The sequence below is a fragment of the Beta vulgaris genome, chromosome 4, assembly GCF_026745355.1.
Source record: "Beta vulgaris subsp. vulgaris cultivar EL10 chromosome 4, EL10.2, whole genome shotgun sequence".
In the NCBI taxonomy this organism is placed as follows: domain Eukaryota; kingdom Viridiplantae; phylum Streptophyta; class Magnoliopsida; order Caryophyllales; family Amaranthaceae; genus Beta; species Beta vulgaris.
The window spans coordinates 7,328,450-7,335,709 of record NC_079205.1 but is presented as its reverse complement, the minus strand read 5'-3'; the positions used below and the strand labels follow the sequence as shown (position 1 = coordinate 7,335,709).

The 7,260-nt window shown below is 35.8% G+C and overlaps 1 long non-coding RNA gene across 1 annotated transcript; it reads left to right on the top strand.

Moving 5' to 3' along the window:
* Window positions 1–388: 388 nt before the first annotated feature.
* Window positions 389–1,907, top strand: LOC125496855 (uncharacterized). The gene is made up of 2 exons (XR_007273178.2): window positions 389–892; window positions 1,510–1,907. It is a non-coding gene; the product is annotated as an uncharacterized LOC125496855 (long non-coding RNA).
* The last annotated feature ends 5,353 nt before the right edge of the window (window positions 1,908–7,260 follow it).

Genomic DNA, 7,260 nt, shown 5'->3' with positions numbered 1-7,260 from the left:
CAAAATACTAGTTTATTTCTATTAAGTGTTAGATTTAATTTTTATAAAATTATATAATAGAAATAGAGGCTGGGAGAAAAAATTAAGAAACAAATATAAACAAAATCTAGCAATGTGTTGTATTGCGCTTGCTGCAATGGTAGGTCCACCTTCCTGATTGAAGACAAGGAGGTCTTAGGTTCGAGTAGTTGTATAACATTTTATTCACTAGTAGAAAAATGATGATTTGCCACAGCTTATTTGCGTCGTATGCATGAAGAATTGACACAAATGGTCAGGAACAGATGATTTGTGCCAGATTATAATCTACATCCTATGCAAATACTTATAGCAAAAGAATGACAAGAGGATTTGCATCACATGTCCCTAGTCATCCGACGCACATGAATATAAGAATTTGCGTCGAACGCGCCTATTGTACGATGCAAATCCTTGTATTAAGCGATTTGCATCAGACATATAAGCTCATCCGACGCAGATGAGTAAGCGTCTAAAAATTAGACAAAAAAAAATGTGTCGAACATAGTTCGAGGTGCGACGCAGATAATTACAGTATTAAAGCTAATTTTTCTTTAGCCTTTTCTCTTATCTCTAACCTAGATATCTAGATGCCTCTCATCTCTCTTCAGCCGTTTTGCCTATCTCATCTAACCTAGATCTAGTCTCCTCTCACCACTCTCAACTCAACTCTCTCAACTTGGATCTCAACTCTCAAGATTTCATTCTCTCTCCTCTGAACTGAAATGCGTCATTCTCACCATTAATGCGAATTGAGCAACACCTCCAGATTTAGGCTTATTTGTGGTTGTTTCAAGGCGGCGGTTTGCTCCGCTATGTTTGCTTCACTCAGTTCGCTCACTACAAGAAGCCTTCTACTTCTGGTCTTCCTAAGGTCGAATTTCTCACCTTCTTTTCTCTCCATTATTAGTTTTTGAGATTAATGTGATTAGAATTAATTTCGAATGGCGGAGAAGAAAATGGAGGAGTGGAAAGCAGAGGAAGACGAAAGAGACTAAAGTAATTTCAAACAATTTCACAATTCAATTTCGATTCCCCATAAACCCAATTGAAATTCGCAACTCAATCTTGAAGAAAGAGATTTGCATCTTCCATAGCTGGAAACAGAAAGAGATTATAGATTTTAGTTGCTAAATTACTGATCGATTATAGATTTTAGGGTTCTCTACATTGGTTTTCACTTGTATTTTGTTAGTTGATTTATAAAATCTTGTATTAGATTAGTTATATGAGAGAATTGTTAGTTCCTTCCATGTTTTTGTACAAATTTAAGATTGAATCTAGCCCATATAAATTTTCGAATATGTTTATTTGTTTTATGGGATTTTTATTTGGGAGATTTGTTTATTTTTATAATTGTATTATGATTTTCAAAATTATTTCATTGTTTGTATTTTGATTTAAACCGACATAGTATTCAAGCCACTTGCAACAATATTCTGATTTAATACTTCTTGTAACATTGGGAATCTTTTTTTATATCAAAAATAGAGTTATTTGCATCGGATATGGACGCTTGCCCGACGCAAATCGCTGATTAAATCAGCAGCCTTTTTGTCTTATCGACGTCAGACTTTCCACTACATCTGACGCAAACAGCACTAAATCTACTTCGTGTTCACATCCAACGCATATAATATTTTCCAAATTTGCATCGAGAACTGTGGCGTCGGATCAATGTCCGCCGTAAATGGTGGTCCCAGGTGCAACACAAATCAATGATTTTATACTAGTGGTTGTTTTTAGTTTTCTTTTTTGTTCATTCTCTTTTTTCTTTTTTCCTTTTTCTTTAATTTTCCCTATGCCTCAAATCTTTTCCATCTTCCACGATTATACTTGTAAATTTAAACAATATAATACTTCATATTACAACAAACTTATTTTAATTATAGTTGTCTTTCATTATTTTATAAATACATCCCACTCTCCTAATTTTGAATAAAAAGTTCAACCTTCTATAAATCACATATTAGAAAGAGAATTTTTTTTTTTTTTTTGATAAACCCATATATTTTTCATTTTCTACGCTATATTCTATTTTTTTCATTTGAAATTGTAGCTTTGAATTTTTTTATTTTATATTGTACCACTCCGTAAAAATAAACTTTATAGTTTTCGTTAGTTTTCTTCTTTTTAGTTCTTCAGACTTACATTATACGGGCGAGAAAATTCTTTGGCTTTAAAAGGCTTTGATACGATAGAGTAGTAGGGTACGTAGAGTTTTTATGGGAAGAAGCTCTCTCATAATGTAAGTCTAAAGAATATAGTATTATGAACCATATAATAATCTAGTGTCGTACTTTTAAAAGAATTATAAGTGTAGGTTAACGTGAATTATATTCTACAATTATGAACCGTTGTTTGGTTAGTTATATTATGATATTCCTGATTGAAAATCCTAGCTCCGTCACTCTATGATATACTCCTAAGTCCTAATTCATTATTAAACTCATATCAACAGATATATTCTCTTATAATTTTCAGTAAGAACTGTCAAGTGTCAAATAGGGGTGGCCTCCAGGGCCCAGGCCACCTCCCAAACCCAGCCAAAAACGAAGTGTATGTGTGTGGTCTAGTTTCTATGTGTAGCGCACGAGAAAAACATAAAAATGCTGACATGCTGCTAATTAATGCTGATAAACCTTAGCTTAGCAATGGTCACATTAAACATATTGAGTGTTGCCCTTTGTGGACAGCAATGCTCTTCTTTCATTCTTTCTTTTGCTTCTATCCATTAAACTGATGCAACGTTTCCTATTGTACGGGTTAAAAAAAGTAATGACAAATACATTTTAACAATGGTGATCCGAGTACAAACTAATTTATTCTACATGTCATTTAGCATGTATGTAATGATAATGGGTCTCTAATAAACTTTTCGTTATTTGCTCTTTTATTTATATATATATATATATATATATATATATATATATATATATATATATAAGGATATTCCATTCGATACCATTGAATTTTTGGCTTTTCCATTTGATACCACTGTTATTTTAAAATTTCACATGATACCACTCTAATTATATTAATCTTTATCATACCATTTTTAAGTAAAATGTTAGTTAATGGTTGAACAAGAATACGATTTTGTTTGGGTTTGCATGATTCTATCTACAGTTGCAAAAATTTAATAAATCAAGATTTTAGGGTATCATTTTAACCCTTAAAGTTCTATTTTCAGTCAAAATTTTCATAAAATTGTTCATAATATTCTATGTCTTTTTATTGTCAAATATCACCTCAACTTTGACCTTAACGACTAAAATAATTACTAAAACCTTAACGCAAATAAAACATGTAAATCGAAGTAAAACTCTAGCCTATTCAAACTTAAATTAAAACTTTACTTAGTTGAATGCTACAATAGAGAATAAAATCAAATTATAGTGGTACCATGTAGAATATCTAAAAAATAGTGGTACCAAATGGAAAAGCCAAAAGTACAATGGTACCAAATGGAATACGTGTGTGTGTGTGTGCGCGCGCGCGCGCATGTGCGTGTGTGCGCGCGCGCGCATGTGCGTGTGTGCGTGTGTGTGTGAAGAAATTAAGAGATTGTAGTAGCTTGATAGACTTGATGTGGACCCCAAGAAGGTATGTCTGAGCTCCGTTATCTATACGTCGAAATCCTGTAAAACAAGGTTAGCCTACCCTGTGGGTGGTCCTAGGATCAACCGGCCCTTCCGGCGCTCAAGTAAGTAAATGATTGAGGTAGAGAGAGAAAGTGATCAATGTAGAGAGAGATGCTCTAGGTTTTGTAGCTCAGAACTGCATACTCTTGATAGATGAGACACCGCTATTTATAGAGGATGAGACCTCCAATAAATGAGGGTATTTTATTCAACTCCAGTTGGTGGAAGATTGTCTTATTTTTGTAACTTTATCATAGGTGGGTTGGTCCAAGAAATGGGACCAAAGAATTAGCCCCCACGAAAAATAATCAGAGTGGAAATCAACATTTTAGTGCGGTTGATTAGTGGAATAAGGTGATTGCATTTTTGCCGATGTTGAGCGGCACCCGGGAATCTTTATCCCGGATCATAGAGGAAATCTTCTATCGCTAGTATTAACAAAGCACGAGGGTCTCACTCGAGGCCGTGGCCGAGTGGGTTCCAGCGAGACCCTGGCCGATTGGGTGCCCCGAGGCCCTTACCGAGTGGGTGCCCCGGAGGCCCTGGCCGAGTGGGTGCCCCGGAGGCCCTGGCCAAGTGGGTTCCCCCGAGGCCCTGGCCGAGTGGGTACCCCGGAGGTGAGGCCCTGGCCAAGGAGGCAAGGAGTGCTTTCGGAGTTTTAGCCGAGCCGAGTGGTCTCCTATTGGCCTAGTCGATCGGACGCCACTCATATGAGGGGCTAATAAGCCCCATGCTGACCGAGTGGGTGCCAATGAATTTCTTAGTTGGAATTTGTCCAAGTATGAGAACGACTCGGTAGAGGAGAGGGGGTCTCTGATTGGCCGAGTGGATCGGGTGCCACTTGGATGAGGGGCTCAAAATCCCCATGTTGACCGAGTGATTGCCAATGAAGTACTTAGCTTTTGGCTAAGTATGAGAGATGCTCGACAAAATGCGAGGGGTGTCCTATTAGCCGAGTGGACCGGACGCCACTCGGATGAGGGGCTAATGAGCCCCATGCTTTCTCAGTGGGTGTCGATGAAGTACTAAGCTTGAATTTGGCTAAGTATGAGAGCGGCTCGGCAAAGGAGAGGGGGTCCCCTATTAGCCGAGTGTTCGCATCCGACGTAGATAATATTTTCAAAATTTGTGTCGAGAACTGTAGCGTCGGACTAATGTCTGCCGCAAATGGTAGTCCCAGGTGCGACGCAAATCAATGATTTCGTACTAGTGCTTGTTTTTAGTTTTCTTTTTTGTTCAATCTCTTTTTTCTTTTTTCCTTTTTCCTTTTTCTTTAATTTTCTCTATGCCTCAAATCTTTTCCATCTTCCACGATTATACTTGTAAATTTAAACAATATAATACTTCATATTACAACAAACTTTATTTTAATTATAGTTGTCTTTCATTATATTATAAATACATACCATTCTCCTAATTTTGAATAAATAGTTCAACCTTTTATAAATCACATATTAGAAAGAGAATCTTTTTTTTTATTTTTTTTGATAAACCATGTATTTTTCATTTTCTACGCTATGTTCTGAATATTTTTTTCATTTCAAATTGTAGCTTTGAATTTTTTTTTTTTTATATTGTACAACTCCGTAAAAATAAACTTTATAGTTTTCATTAGTTTCTTATTTAATTTTTAGTTCTTCAGACTTACAATATACAGGCGAGAAAATTCTTCGGCTTTAAAAGGCTTGGATACGATGGAGTAGTAGGGTATGTAGAGTTTTTAAGGGAAGAAACTCTCTCATAATGTAAGTCTAAAGAATATAGTATTATGAACCATATAATAATATAGTGTCGTACTTTTAAAAGGGTTATAAGTGTAGGTTAACGTAAATTATTTTCTACAATTATGAACCGTTTTTTGGTTAGTTATATTATGCTATTCCTGATTGAAAATCCTAGCTCTATCACTGGCTATATGATATACTCCTAAGTCCTAATTCATTATTAAACTCATATCATCAGATATATTCTCTTATTATTTTCCCAGTAAGAACTGTCAAGTGTAAAGTAGGGGTGGCCACCAGGGCCCAGGCCACCTCCCAAACCCAGCCAAAAACGAAGTGTATGTGTGTGGTCTAGTTTCTATGTGTAGCGCACGAGAAAAACGTAAAAATGCTGGCATGCTGCTAATTAATGCTGATAAATAGACCTGGCAATCGGACCAATTGGATCGGATTCGGACCGGACCAATTCAGATAGGACCATTTTCGGATCAAGTTACATTCGGACTGGGATTGGACCGGATCGGACCGTTTCGGATTGGGTCATCGTTCGGACTATTATTTCGGATCAGAATCGGACCGGACCAATTCAGATCGGACCGATTTCGGATCAAGTTACATTCGGACCAGGATCGGACCGGATCGGATCATTTCGGATTGGGTCATCGTTCGAACTATTATTTCGGATCGGAATCGGACTATGGTGGAATGAATTGAATACTTATGCCAATGATATGTTTGTTTATATAAAAAAACGGGTAAATTTCGGGTATTTCGGATCAAAGCCTAATCGAAACCAATAATTTTGGGTCGGTTTACCTTCGGGTCAGATCAATTTTAGATCGGCTCGGATCGGTTTCGGATCGGGTAAGATTATATCGGATCATTCGGATTTCGGATCAAGATTATTTCGGATCTGGATTCGGACCAGATCGGGACCGTTTCGGATTCGGATCAAGGTTCGGATCGTCTCGTTTGGACCTAGATCGGACCACGGATCGGATATTTCGGACCGGATTTTCGGATCAGGACCAACTTTGCCAGGTCTACTGATAAACCTTAGCTTGGCGGTCACATTAAACATATTGAGTGTTGCCCTTCGTGGACAGCAATGCTCTTCTTTCATTCTTTCTTTTGCTTGTATCCATTAAACTGATGCAACGTTTCCTATTGTAAAAGGGTTAAAAAAAAGTAATGACAAATACGTTTTAAGTCTTTTAACAATGGTGATCCGAGTACAAACTAGTTTATTCTCCATGTCATTTAGCATGTATATAATGATAATGGGTCTCTAATAAACTTTTCGTTATTTGCTCTTTTCCATGTATATATAGGATATTCCTTTCGATATCATTGAATTTTTGGCTTTTTCATTTGAAAATATTGTTATTTTAAAATTCTACATGATACCACTCTAATTTAATATTAATCTTTTTCATACCATTTTTTAAGTAAAATGTTAGTTAATGATTGAACAAGTATACGATTTTGTTTGGGTTTGCATGTTTCTATTTACAGTTGCAAAAATTTAATAAATTAAGATTTTAGGGTGATGTTTTAACCCTTAAAGCTCTTTTTTCAGTCAAAATTTTCATAAAAATGATCATAATATTCTATGCCTTTTTATTGTTAAATATGACCTCAACTTTGACCTTAACGACTAAAACGATTACTAAAACCTTAACGCAAATTAATATATGTAAATCGAAGTAAAACTCTAGCCTATTCTAACTTAAATTAAAACTTTACTTAGTTGAATGCTACAATAGAGAATAAAATCAAATTATAGTGGTACCATGTAGAATATCTGAAAAATAGTGGTACTAAATGGAAAAGTCAAAAGTACAATGGTACCAGATGGAATACCCTATATATAT